The sequence below is a fragment of the Neophocaena asiaeorientalis genome, unplaced genomic scaffold (genome assembly GCF_003031525.2).
Source record: "Neophocaena asiaeorientalis asiaeorientalis breed wild unplaced genomic scaffold, Neophocaena_asiaeorientalis_V1.1 scaffold283, whole genome shotgun sequence".
NCBI classification, from domain to species: Eukaryota; Metazoa; Chordata; class Mammalia; order Artiodactyla; family Phocoenidae; genus Neophocaena; species Neophocaena asiaeorientalis.
In genome coordinates, this window is record NW_020172827.1 from 2,325,475 (window position 1) to 2,339,952 (window position 14,478).

Consider the following 14,478-nt stretch of genomic DNA (forward strand, 5'->3'; position numbering starts at 1 on the left):
CCACCAGCTTCATGCTAGAATCACTGGGTCCCCAACTGGAAGGAAGCAGCCTTGTGGAAGCATTTTCAGACTAAGGCTGTTGGTGTCTTGGAAATCACCAGGGGCTGGTCAAGTTCCTATCCACTCCTTGGATCCAACCCCTGCCCAGCGAAACCTGGTCCCAGCCTTATGACAATAAATTCTTCAGACTCAGCCAACGCTAACTGAGCACCTACTATATGGCAGGCACTCTGTGGAGCACTTTCCCTTATATTCTCCATTTAATTCTTATCACAACTATAGATATCATTATCCCCTTTTTGAAGACAAGGCAACTAAGGCTCAGAAAGCTTTGAACTTGCCTACAGCCACAGAACTAACAAGTATAGACACTAGTATTTGAACCAGTTTTTGATTCCAAACACACCGCCATCACTCCATGTAATATTTTATGATGACTCATGCTTCAAGGCCAAGTGCAAATCTCATACCTCCTCCATGGAATCTCTGCCAACTCCCTGGTCAAATCTTCCCTGTTACAGCATTTTGTTTACACCTCCCCCATGTAACCTATGAGTGTGGGAACTGTTGTTATCTCTGGGTGTGTTGGAACTTTCTACTGGGTTAAAACTTTCATGAGAGCAGAAGCCATACCTTTTCATCCTTACTCCTATACTCTCTAATAATCCCGCTACTTCCTAACGTAATGTGCTCAGTATGTTTATAAAATGTAAAATGATTTTACACTTTTTGCACACTCACATAGAACATTACATTAGAGTCTCATCCAGTTTGATGAGTATAGGGTACACAGGTCCCATTAGTCTCATTTGTGGTTAAGAATACCTAGACCCAGGACTTCCCTTGCGGTCCAGTGGTAAAGAATCTGCCTTACAATGCAGGGGACACCTCTTTGATCCCTGGTCAGGGAACTAAGATCCCACATGTCGCGGGGCAACTAAACCTGCGTGCCACAACCATTGGGCTCACGTGCCTCAACCAGAGCCTGTGCACCACAAACTAGAGAGCCCAAGGGTCCTGGAGCCTGTGAGCCACAACTAGAGAAGAGAAAACCCGCATGCCACAACTAGAGAGAAGCCCGAGAGCTGCAACGAAGAGCCCGCGTGCTGCAACGAACGATCCCACACGCCTCAACAAAGATCCCGTGTGCCGCAACTAAGACCCGATGCAGCCAAAAATAAATAAATAAATAACTCTAAAAAAAAAAGAGAGAGAGAATATCTAGACTCAAGAGTACTTGGAGGACTTGTCCAAGACCATATAGTTACATGGTGGGATGGTAGCCAGGTCACAAGCTTGTGACATCCAACACAATGTCCATTGCATGGCCAGGCAGTCAATTCTGACCTAAAGCCTCCAAATCTCCGTGGGCATATCCTGAGCCCTGGGTGGAGCCTTAGACGTATGTTATCTCTTCCTTTTCCTCTTTCCCTGGTTTTTCTTCCATTGTCTCCTCATCATCATATTCCTCCTCCTCATCTCTGCTTTTCACCATGTTACCCTTTCCCTGCCCAGATCTCCTAACCCTGAGCAAGAGGAGATAAACTCCAACCCAGAGAGTAGCTCTGGGGAGACAGAACCCTGTAGCACATCTGGCATACACGGTGAGGAGTTAGACATCTTATTATAATCTCTTATTTGCCCTGTTCGTAAGGCAGGGAGTCCACCTTAGGTTACAGGGATGACCGAACATATGACAACTGATACTGGGCAAATGAGATAGTTTTTTGATCACATATACTCACAGTCTAGGAAGGGAGGACACCACATGCCACAAAGGACCATACAGGAGTTGCACTCAGGAACAGAGTGAGCAGGCTATAGGATGCAAGCTTTGTAGTATCCAGAGGATGAGGTGCCCCCTGCTTCCCACAGGAGGATGCAGTTGCCTGTTTTAATAATTCCAAAAGCTGGCAGGAAACTAAGACCAGCTACTCAAGGGTAAGCAGGAATTGTACCCAGTCCATTGGATAAGGAGGGTTATTTGGCTAGGAGACCTTATCTGTGGTAACAGAGTGGGGAGGGAAACTTGCAGTTAGGCCATTTGAGACCCTACCAGTTTCACCTGATGTCAAGGCAGCACAAAATATTGGACCTTAATTTGGGGGCCTTGCACCACACGTCTTCACCAAGTTATCTTTATTTTTTCAAACATTTTTATTCTGGAATAATTTTAGACTTACAAAAATATTCCAAAGATAATACAGGGAGTTCCTGTATACCCTTCACTTGGCCTCTCTCAATATTAACATCTTATATAACCTGGTGCATTTATCAAAACCAAGAAATTAGTATTGGTATAACACTATTATCACAGTACAACTTTACTTGGATTTTACCAGCTTTTTCACTTACAATCTTCTTCTGTTCCAGGATCCAACCCAAGGTATCACATTGTATTTGATCATCACATCCCCTTAGTTTCTACTGGTCTGTGACAGTTTCTCAGTCGTTCTTTGTTCTTCATGACCTTAACACTTTTGAGGAGTACTGGTCAGATATTTTGTAGAATATCCCCCAATGTGATTCTGTCTGATTCTGTGATTCATGCCTAGATTGGGGTTGTGTGTTTTGGAAACCATACCACAGAGGTGTGGTGCCTTCTCATTATCATATCAGAGACACGTGATACCCACATGACATCACTGGTTAAGATGGTGTCTGCCAGATTTCTCCACAGAGTTACTATTAGTCCCTTTCCATACTTTATTCTTTGGAAATGAATCACTAAGTCTAGTCCACACTCAAGGGAAGGGGATTCAAGCTCCACTTCCTGAGGGGGTAGTGTCTATATAAATTATTTAGAAGTCTTCTGTAAGGAATACTTGTCTCTTCTCCCCCATTTATTTATTTATTCAATTATCTATTTAGATCACTATGGATTCATGGATATTTATTTTATTCTTTGGGTTATAATCCAATACTATTGATATTTATTTTGTTGCTTAAATTGTTCCAGATATGACCACTGGAGCTCTTTCAGGTTGGCTTCTGTGTCTTTTTGACATATGCTTTTTTTTTTTCTTAGCACTTCTTTAATTTCTAAAATGACAAGATGCTCTGGGCTTATCTAGATTTTTTTTCCTACTCCACCCAGAATCTGTCATTTCTCCAAATGGCCCTAAATTTCTTTCATTGGATAATGGTAATTAGAAGACAAAACCCGGCCTTTGGTGTGCTTGCTGCTATAGGGGTGTCACTGCATCTAGGCCCTCTCAGTAGGCAGAGCTAGAATATATATTTATGTATACTAACCCATGTATACACTCAAACCTATAATTAGTTCTATCTATCTGCTTATATACATATTTAAATTACTATGAGTTTATACTGATATGCTGACTCTAATCTAGCACCACAGGGTTTATTCTGGCTTTCCTCCCTTGTTTTTTGTAACTTCTTACCTATCTACTTCTTTTTTTTTTTGACTTTTCTCATTAATCTTCTACTAATGTTCATTTTAACCTGATTTCAACTGTAAAAATACTTCGGTACAGCAGTGGTTCTCAAACTTCAGAGTGCATCAGGATTCCCCAGAAGGCTTGTTAAACACAGATGGATGGGCTTAACCCCAGAGCTTCTGATTCAGTAGGTGTAATCTGAGGCCAAGTAGTTTGCATTATAGCAAACTCCTAGGTGCTGCTGTTAGTCTTGGACTTCACTTTGAGAACTTCTGATCTACAGAAGCCCTGGACTCTCTAGTAAAGGTGCCTTTACGTTTAGAAGAGAAGTGGCTGGAATCTTCACTGAGAATGCTGGGAAAGGAAGGTTGGCTATGTGCTGACAGGTCATCATGATGACAGCTGTATTGTGACTGTACCCTCTGGAGCTGTAGATATGGCTGTTCTATTGCCCTAAAACAATTTGAGGGAGAGCGCACAAGTTCCGGAGCAGGGAGTTTCCCAGTTTCTAGTCATCACTTCACTACTTCCGAGCTGTGGGGCCTTGGCAGGTTATCTAATGTCTCTGAGTTGTTTTCTCATCTATTAAGTAGGGGAAATAATAGCGTATGCTTCACAGGTTTTGCTTTGAGTTCTAAATATATGCTTACATTATTGTTCTTCCTTCCCTTTAAAATATTGTTCCAAAAAGCTGTTCTGGGGGACAGTATCTCTTTAATTCAGGCAGCCTACAAAGCTGCAGGTTCCTCAAAGTTCACCTTCAGCTACTAAGAGAAATGCTATTGTTAGGTCACTGTACTGAAATTTCCCAGAATGTCCAACAAACTTGCTAGCATCTGTTACATTGTTGGGAAGAAGAAGAATATTCTATTTTGTGTGTGTGTGTGTGTGTGTGTGGTACGTGGGCCTCTCACTGTTGTGGCCTCTCCAGTTGCAGAGCACAGGCTCCAGACGCGCAGGCTCAGCGGTCATGACTCACAGGCCCAGCCGCTCCACGGCGTGTGGGATCCTCCCGGACCGGGGCACGAACCCATGTCCCCTGCATCAGCAGGCGGACTCTCAACCGCTGTGCCACCAGGGAAGCCCGGGGAAAAGTTTTTTAACACATAAACATGGCAAAATTATATTTTGTTAATAAGGTGCTGCATTTTACCTAGGCATTCATGTCTATGAAAACTACTTTTTATGATTTTCTGCTTTATATTTTTGTATCAAAAGAAGTCATACTTGCTGTTTGTTTCTTTGTCTTTTTTTAAAGAAACAACACCTATGGCTAAGCTTAGGGATTCAAATTACATCACTGAAATAACTAACAACTCCCCACCCAGTACTGGAGGCTCACTCCAACTCATGGTTTAGTAAGCCCACTGAGGGGCTTACCAAGTTTCTTTTTCTTTGAATTAATTTTTATTGGAGTATAGTTGATTTACAATGTTGTGTTAGTTTCTGCTGTACAGCAAGGTGAATCAGTTATACATACACATGTACCCACTCTTTTTTAGATTCGAATCCCATATAGGTCATTACAGAGTATTGAGTAGAGTTACCTGTGCTATACAGTAGTTTCTTTAAAGCTGATGTAGGCCTAAACCTCTCAGAGGGTAATATTATGCCTAAAAGTTTCATTGCTTTCTTACAAAAGTGTTTTGACTATTCTTATGTGTAAGGCATTGTACTAAGGGTCATGGAGGGTACAATATGGTCCCATTCATGAGAAGCTAATACTCTAGGCAAGAATTACAAAAAGACGAACATGACTGGGCCTAAGGGCTTTGATATAACTGTCAGTTTGGTAATGCTCAGTTTTTGATAGGTCAAACATTGACTGATAAAGACCCATATTGTCTCCAGACCAGATTCCCAAATTAAGTCTTGAAAGGGGTAAGATTGAGAATGGGGGGCAGTGGGGGAAGTTACTTGGGAAATGAGCAATAAAATGGAGATAGAGAGAGAGTAAGAGAGAGAGAGAGGAGAGTTTGGGCCCAAGATGCCTCTGGCAGTGGTTATTTCTTGTGTTCCAAACAGCTGGCTGGGTGTATGGAGTTTGGGATGACTCACAATGTAGGAGGTGTGCTGAGGGAAGAAAGGAGAAAGCACATAGGAGGAGAGCCCCATTCGGTCCCCTAGAGGTGTGGCTCTGGCATTCTGTCTCACGGCCTTACACAGGCCAGCTGACAGCATGGGCTTTAGCAATAAGAAACCATTGTATAGGGTCATTTTAAGAGTCCTTCCCAATGCCCAGGGACTCATCAAAGGACCCAGAGACTTCAGTGTTCTTGCTTATAAACCTGAGCAACCACAGGTGAAGAATCTCTGAAAAGGAGAAGTATTCACTTGTCAAAACAGAGGTGTTAGCATGAGTTTTCCTCCCAAGAAGAAGGAAGGGAGAGAGGGGAGGAGGGAGGATTGATCTTGAGCATAGTGTCTCATTGGGGAGCTAGATTGCAAAGACCCATGTGGCCATGTGACTTGAGCTCCTCATGGAGGCTCAGTGAGTTCCTGGGTGTTATAGACTGAATTTTGCCTCCCTTCCTGCCAAATTCCTATGTTGAAGTCCTAACCCCAGTACCTCGGAATGTGACTGTGGAGACAGGGCCTTTAAAGAGATGAATACATTAAAATGAGCCTGCTGGGGTGGGCTCTAATCCAACCTGACCCATATCCTTATAGGAAGAGGAGATTAGGACCCACAGAGAGACACCAGGGATGCATGTGCCCAGGGAGAGGACCACAGGAAGAGGCAGCAAGAGGCAGCCATGTGCAAACCAAGTGCAGAGGCCTCAGAGGAAAACCAACCCTGCCAGCACTTTCATCTTGGACTTTCAGCCTCCAGAGCTGCGAGAAAATAGGTTTCTGCTGTTTGGGCCACCCTGTCTGTGATGTTTTGTCACGGCAGCCCCAGAAAACTAATACAGTGAGGAAAGGCCCTCATCACATGGTCTGAATGAGGTGTCCTAGGAGGTTCTCAGCTGCAGCACATGCCCTGTGTCATTGCTGCTTTGTTGTTATATCAGTCCTGACCCCAGACAGTCATTACAAAAAACAAACGTTTGAGTTCTTCCCACGTACCAGATGATTTCTCATCTATTACCTCACTTAATAATGCAGACCTGAGCCTCAGAAGTTCATTGGTTTCCCCAAGGTCACCCAGTTAGGACATGCTGGGCCCAGGTGGGAAGCCCAGGCCCGCTGATTCCAGGTCCAGGGTTCCTTCTACCACACCCACAAGGGGTTCCCCTGGAGCTTTTAAAGACTGTGACATAGAGAAGAAACATATTTATCAAGTCCTAATTCTATTTTTACTGGACTTTCCAAGCCGAATCCCTCTCTGACCACCCTACACTATGTAGTAGCTAATTAAGAGCCATATGCAACCCCAAAGATATTACTAAGGAATCATTTAAGAAAGTATGATTGCTTTCTGGATAATAGGCTGCTTTTTCTCCCTCAGCTCAGTTTATTGAGCCCAACTGTGTCTGGAGCTCCTTGTTGATATCTATTTTTAATGGGATATATTTATAATTGGATGTATTTATAACCTCTTCCTCATGGACACTTCCTTTTTTTCTGGAATCACAGAGGCATTTTAATAGATTGGCTATGACAGCAAAGAAGTGACTAGAAACAGGTTGGGCCTGGTTGTCTGTGGAGCCTGAGAATATTGACTATTCCTATACCAGGTCCCTGCAACACTTTTTGAAGAAAGCTGCTCTGGTTCTTACTTTTACAAAAGAGATCCCTCCTGGGAGAGTCAGGGCATCCAGGTGATTAAAAAGTTTAGTGACTGCTAAGAGAAACCTTCACTGGAAACCCCTATGATTTAATTCTGTTTGACAAATATTTATTGTGTATCTATTACATGCTAAGCACAGATTCATTGCTTGAGACATGATTTTTTTTTTTAGCAAAATTATTGAACACAACCATCAGAGCTGGAAGAAATCCTAGAAATCGTGTGGTCTGATCCCCTCACTTTAGAAATGAGGAACACGAGGCCCAGTCAGGGAAAATGACTTGTCCAAGGTCAAACCGTGGGTTCTTGGCAGGCAGGGGACTAGGGTCTTCCTGATTCCTAGTCCAGTGGTTCCAACATCCTGGGGAGAGTCAGACCCTTAGGAAAGTATTGTGTCCAAGTGGGTTTACCACATTGTGAAAACCATGTGCACATCTGGAAGGGATCCATAAAAAATAACCCAAATTGACAAGGGATGAAAAATAGGTTTTTAAATTAAGTAGCAAAGATTCCAGCTGGACATGAGGAAGCACTTTTTGGCTGCCAGGGTGATAAAATATCAAAATGAGCAAATCAAAGGAAAGCGCACTCAGAAATTCTCAAGAGGACAGAAGATAAGCATCTGTCTTTGATCGCTGGAGGGTCACCTGCCCCAAAACAGGGAGCTGCAGCAAATAATCTCTGTTTCACCCTCATCTATTAGAATTCAGTTGTGATTCCAAGTGTCTTCTATGAGACTCTAGCCAAACAAATTTCTCTTACTGAGTCCTACGTCATTGATCCTATAATTTGTTTGAAATTTCCTCTTAAAAGCAGTTCTTTGCCCTCTGTTTTTTTTGTTTGTTCGTTTGTTTTTTCAATTTTAAAAGGCCTTCATATTAAATACCTTTGTAAGAGGACAGAACAGAATCTGGAATATCTGAATCTCAGGATTGGGGGATTTTTTTTTTTTTTTTTTGCCAGAGGTGACATACTGAGAGATCAGAATCTTGGCAGTAACCACAGGTCCAGGCAAGCAAAAGGTCAAGTGCAGGGCGAAGTTAGTTGACAGACACCATAGATCTCGACAGGCAGCGTCCTGGAGATCAAAGCACCATTATCAAGCAGGACTGAACTCTGACCTTAGCGCAAAAAGGCCATTTGCTTTCTAACCTTTTTTTACATTATGTAAATATAGGTCACCTGAAGTTCAGGACACAGGTCAGAAACAGAACAAGTTTAGAGGCTTGACAAGGGGAGGGTTAGAGATGCCAGGATGACCTTGAAAGGGGTGTGGTCACTGTTCATCTCCCCTTGCCTCTGGGGCCACTTTAACACCCCAAAGTTGCCATAGGTACACTCAGAAAGAAAGCTTGCTGTATTTAGGAGGTATCCACCCACAGTCATGAGATACCCTTGTGTATGTAGGAAATGATATAATACCAAACGCCCAGGTTATAAAGGGGTCTATCCCTACTCCTTTCCAATATCTTTCAAATATCTCCTCAAAAGGCAACTATGCAATGTCCCTAAACAAATGAGGGACTTCAGTCCCTCTGCTCTGCTCCTCCCTCTGGGACCTCAGTCTCTGGTTCCCAGTGAGGTTGAACAATAAGACAGCTGCTACTGGGGCATCTACACCCCCATGATACTGTTCCCCCCTCATAAAAACTAGCTTCAGCCAACTAACCTACCCCTTGAAACTGTAACTGTTGCTCTCTTCAGAATGAATCTCCATGGCTGCCAAACATAAGAACAACAGACCCTGACATCTCAGCTAAAGGTCACTTAGCAAAAGTCAGGACTGAAAGCATGTTCATTATGACAGAGGCAGAGAGGAGTATATTAACCTCTTAGGCTTCCGAACGTTCTCTGACACTTGCTTCCTCCTGGGATTTTGGTTAACTTTCGGTCTTCAAAGATTTCGGCAAAAGTCCTGGATGTTAGCAAAGCAAGGCCAACCTAACAAGAAACCCCAGATGCTAAACCTGTATGTTTCCAGGCTCCCCCAAAGGACGTTGAGAAACTTACATAAAAAGAGGTCCCTGTTCCAAGGAGTCGTGAAGTTTAATTCATCTCACTGGACTCTAGGACTCATCCTGAAACCCCACATCCTGGTGATGTCAGCTTTAAGCCGGAAAAGAACAGATAGTTTAGACCTGATGAATTTCCCTTCCTTCACAGGCTGTGCTGTCTTGGATTTCTGCTTATGTTTCACCAGGAAAATGTTAGGGAAAAAGCTAGCGGTTTTCCCTCCTTCCTCCCCACCTAATCTCAGGAGAGAATTCTTTCTATATGAAGAATGAGTGTGCAAGCATGCATGGATGTGAACATATGCACAAAACGCACACCATCACAAATGCTGAGGCTAGAACTTGGCAGGTAGTCAATTCCTTTTCTTTAAAACAACTGAGCCACTTTCAAGGGATTCCAAAAGGATGACTCCACAACCTCCGTGTAAATGGTGTCACTATTTATTTACCTCTCCATGCTCACTTGAATCTCCATGAAACCCCAGTCTCCGAAAGGACAAGGATTCTGGCATTATTTTGGGATCCCTGCCACCTATCCCTGCATCTGCACATGATAGGTATCCAATAAATGTATATTTGAATGAATTAAGATCTTTTCCTTATTCTGGAGACCATCCCTGGCTGCAAGGAGAGGACTTTTTCCTCTCCTAAATTTCTTCAGTGGTGTCTTTCCCGTGACAGTGCCCAAGTCACATCTCTACATCTAGGAAAATAAAAAAAGAAATTTCCAAAATAACATCAGGTGCCCTGTGGCTAGTTAACGTCAAAACTAAATTCTTATTTAGCACTGTTACCCCACACATGAAGTTCCTTCTCTTTATTGTGGTTTTACCATAAATGAAAAGCATAATTCAAAATGTTAGTTTAGGGACTTCCCTGGTGGTCCAGTGGGTAAGCCTCCACACTCCCAATGCAGGGGGCTCGGGTTCAATCCCTCCCTGGCTGTGGAACTAGATCTCGCATGCATGCCACAACTAAGAGTCTGCATGCCAGAACAAAGAAGTCAGCATGCGGCCACTAAGACCCGGCACAGCCAAAATAAACAAATGAATAAATAACTACTTTATAAATGCTAAAAAAAAAAAGTAAGTTTACAAAGTACCTTTAAGAAATGGATTCAGGGCTTCCCTGGTGGCGCCGTGGTTGAGAGTCCTCCTGCCGATACAGGGGACACGGGTTCGTGCCCCGGTCCGGGAAGATCCCACATGCCGCGGAGCGGCTGGGCCCGTGAGCCATGGCCGCTGAGCCTGCGCATCCGGAGCCTGTTGCTCCGCAACGGGAGAGGCCACAACAGTGAGAGGCCCGCGTACCGCAAAAAAAGAAAAAAAGAACTGGATTCAAGGTGGTGATCTAATCACAAATAACACTGATGCTCCTCTCTGTGATCTCCCGACAGGCATGAATGGTTATTGTGTTTGGGACCAGCTGACTCAAACACAGGATCCTTTGCTGCTTCTCCATTGCTGCTCTAGACCCTGTTGTAGAAGCCAGCCTCTAACAGTGCCTGGAACAGTGCCTGGCACTTGATAGCCGCTTAGTATTTCTTGATTTAATAGAATGAATAAATGTATGAATGAATGAATGAGTGAATGATGTCAACATTTCCTGTGCTGCTGCTAGAAGCTCGAGCCCTGGTGAGCCTAGTAGGCTGAGTCCTAAGATTGAGGCAGTCATTGTTAAATTACTGGATTACCAGCTTTCCAAGCCAGGAGTAGGTGTACCACATCACTTCCTACTCCATGGATCCAGTCTCAAAATGTAGGCTCTGTCATTTGTGTCTCCTCACTCCCAGTACCAGTTTCTGTATTACTTAGAACTATTGGCTACATGAGACAGGAATTAACTAGAATTATCTCATATGGAAAGGGTTCCTATGAGACCTGCTGCTCTTGAAAAGTTCACTGCCTTTGTCAGGCAGCCCTCCCAGTACAGCTACTCTGACCAGCCCCTGCAGGCCTGGGAAGGATGACAGCTTCCACTGTTACCAGCCAGCCCAAGGAGACTGCACCTTTTCTGGTTGCTTTCCCTAAACCCCGCCCATATCATGATAAAGAGTCCCTTTATGAAATCCTACTCAGTTATCCAGTTTGAGTGTGCCATTTCTCTCATGCTGGGACCCAGACACATACATCCACCCTCAACTCCTTTCTGACCCAAAGTAAACAAACAAAAAGTTCCCAGGGGAGGGGAGGGGGTGTTTGTAATCGCAGTTTCCTTGCATAGAGTAGTTGTTCAATAAATATTTACTGGTTAAATCATAAAATCATATCATCAATAATAAAACTAACCTCCATCTCTTCCAATTACAGGTAAGTAGACACTTTCCCCTGGCTTTCAAAAGTTTAGGTTAGAATATGCAAGATTCTAAGAAATAAGAATCTCATTTTCAGTTGACACGTCATGCATTTCTTACTGGAGCCATCATTCTCAACCTTAGCTGCATAACAAAACACTACTATGCCTCACATACTTTTATAGTATTCCCTGGGCCCATCCCCCAAAATTCTGATTTAACTAGTTTGGAGTGGATCCCAGGCACCAGCAAATTTTTTAAAGTTTCCCAGGTAGTTCTAAAGGGCATCTAGGGTTGCAAATCACCGTTCTTGGCAGTACTCACCTTCTCCTTCCCAGGGGTGATAAATCTCTGCATTAGCCATAATGAGGTTGTAAAGGTGAAGGAAAAAGTATATGAACTATTAGAGGAAAAGAAACCCAGGGAAAGTAGTTCAAAATCATCTTCCCTCTTATGCATAAATTTGTTGTATAAATAAAATGAGATGAGACTGCTATAGCTCTAAGGCCACGGAGAAAAATTCAGAGCTCAGAGCCCTCTTTTATAATCAGGTGCAGTGGTTCTCAACCCAAGCTATATGTGAGCCTCAGCTGAGCTTCATTTGAAAATGTTCGTGCTTTGGCCCCAGTGCAGACTATTTATATCAGGGTCTCTGGGGTGGGGCCCAAATGACACTTTTTTTAAATCTCCCAGGTGTGTCTGATGTGGCCACGGTTGAGAGGACTAGTCTAGATAAGGCAATTTCTCCAAATGCCTTGAAATTTACATCATAGATTGTTCCATTTTTTAACACAAGAAGAAATTCAAATTTTTCGTATAGAGACTAGAACACCATGAAGTCTTATCTATGAAATGTGATTAAATGGTATCGTTGGTAAGCCTGGTTATGAATTTTCATTGCCATGTGGCAAATACGGTGGGCTGGACAAAAAAAGAGTACGTTCCCAGGGCTGGCTGCTAACGTCCAGTGCAGTCATTTAGTTGGTAACCAGATGTCTTGTAACGATGGCACATGTGTCTGGATGTGCCTTTGGCCAGAAATGACAGCTCTCCTGGATGCATGGTCCCCAAATGAAGTGAGTTCTATGGGAAATGTTTCTCTGGTAGATATGTATCGCCAGCTAGAGGTCTGTGGAGAGTGTTTTCTATTAACAAAGGGAATCAAAGCAGTTGCAAGATTTCAGGGGGAGAAACAGAAGGCCGGCATTCTGGGCCCACAATGGAGAAGCAGCCAAGGAGCCAGCGTTTGACTCACTGGCTCCAAATACAATGAACAGTCACACCTGTCAAGAGATCACATAGAAAAGCATCAGCGCATTGGTGATTCAATTATTCTCTGCTTTAAAATGAAATCCATTTCTTAAAAGTACTTTACATTTTGAAAACTTACATTTTGAAGTGTGCTTGTAATTTATGGTGAAACCACAATAAAGAGGAACAACTTAGTGTGACATAAGAGGGCTAAATAAGAATCTGGTTTTGACACTAGCTACATGATTCGGGCAAGATATTCCATCTCTCTGGGCCTCGAGTTCTTCATATGTAAAATTCATCTAGCTCAGTGTTTCTCACCCTCGGCTGCACAGCAGAACGCTCAGCAAGGTGTTAAAACATATCCACGTCAGGGTGGCTCCCCCAGACGTTCTGATTTCATTGGTCTGGAATGGGGCCCAGGCACCAGTATTTCTATAATATCCCCATGTGATTCCAGTATGGGACCAAGTTGAGAACCACTGCAATAGGTGATCCCGGCACTCCCTTTCTATCTCCAGCCTTTTCTTGGGCTTAAGAGGCCTCACTTCCAGGAGTGTCTGAGCTATTAGAAGAGGTAAGTAATCAATGACTGATACATCCTACAAGCACACTCAAAGCTAGCTACTTTGCCTCACCAAAAGGCCACCATTCCGATAAAGAAGATGTGGCACATATATACAATGGAATATTACTCAGCCATAAAAAGAAATGAAATTATCTGTAGTGAGGTGGATGGACCTAGAGTCTGTCATACAGATTTAAGTAAGTCAGAAAGAGGAAAACAAATACCGTATGCTAACACATATATATGGAATCTAAAATTTAAAAAAAATGTTCTGAAGAACCTAGGGGCAGGACAGGAATAAAGACACAGACGTAGAGAATGGACTTGAGGACACAGGGAGGGGGAAGGGTAAGCTGGGACGAAGTGAGAGAGCGGCATGGACTTATATATACTACCAAATGTAAAATAGATAGCTAGTGGGAAGCAGCCACATAGCACAGGGAGATCAGCTCGGTGCTTTGTGACCACCTAGAAGGGTGGGATAGGGAGGATGGGAGGGAGATGCAAGAGGGAGGGGATATGGGGATATATGTATATGTATAGCTGATTCACTTTGTTATAAAGCAGAAACTAACACACCATTGTAAAGCAATTATACTCCAGTAAAGATGTTAGGGCTTCCCTGGTGGCACAGTGGTTAAGAATCCGCCTGCCAATGCAGGGACACGGGTTCGAGCCCTGGCCCGGAAAGATCCCACATGCCACGGAGCAACTAAGCTCATGCGCCACAACTACTGAGCCCGCGCACCCAGAGCCCGCGTTCCTCAGCAAGAGAAGCCACCGCAATGAGAAGCCCGCACACCGCAATGAAGAGTAGCTCCAGCTCACCCCAACCAGAGAAAGCCTGCGTGCAGCAATGAAGACACAACACAGCCAAAATAAATAAATAAAAAATAAATACAAAAAGATGTTAAAAAAAAAAGACTTAAGAAAAGAAAATGAATATATCTATCAATCAAGCAAAAAAATCTAAAACAGCTTTCAAAATAACCTCCTGGACGTGCTGTGCCTCTGACATTATTTATGGGCCTGAGAAGGCGTTCAATGGTCCTTCCCATAGTCCAGCCTCAGTGCGCATAACGCACTGCCAGTTGAATAAGGGTTGTTTTCAGTGTGTGGCTAAAAGTCTTCTTGATTCCACTTCCACCCTTTCCAATGTCCTTTAGGCATCTGGGCTGTGGGCCCACGTACATTTTCACAGTCGATCTTAAAGAGCCAAT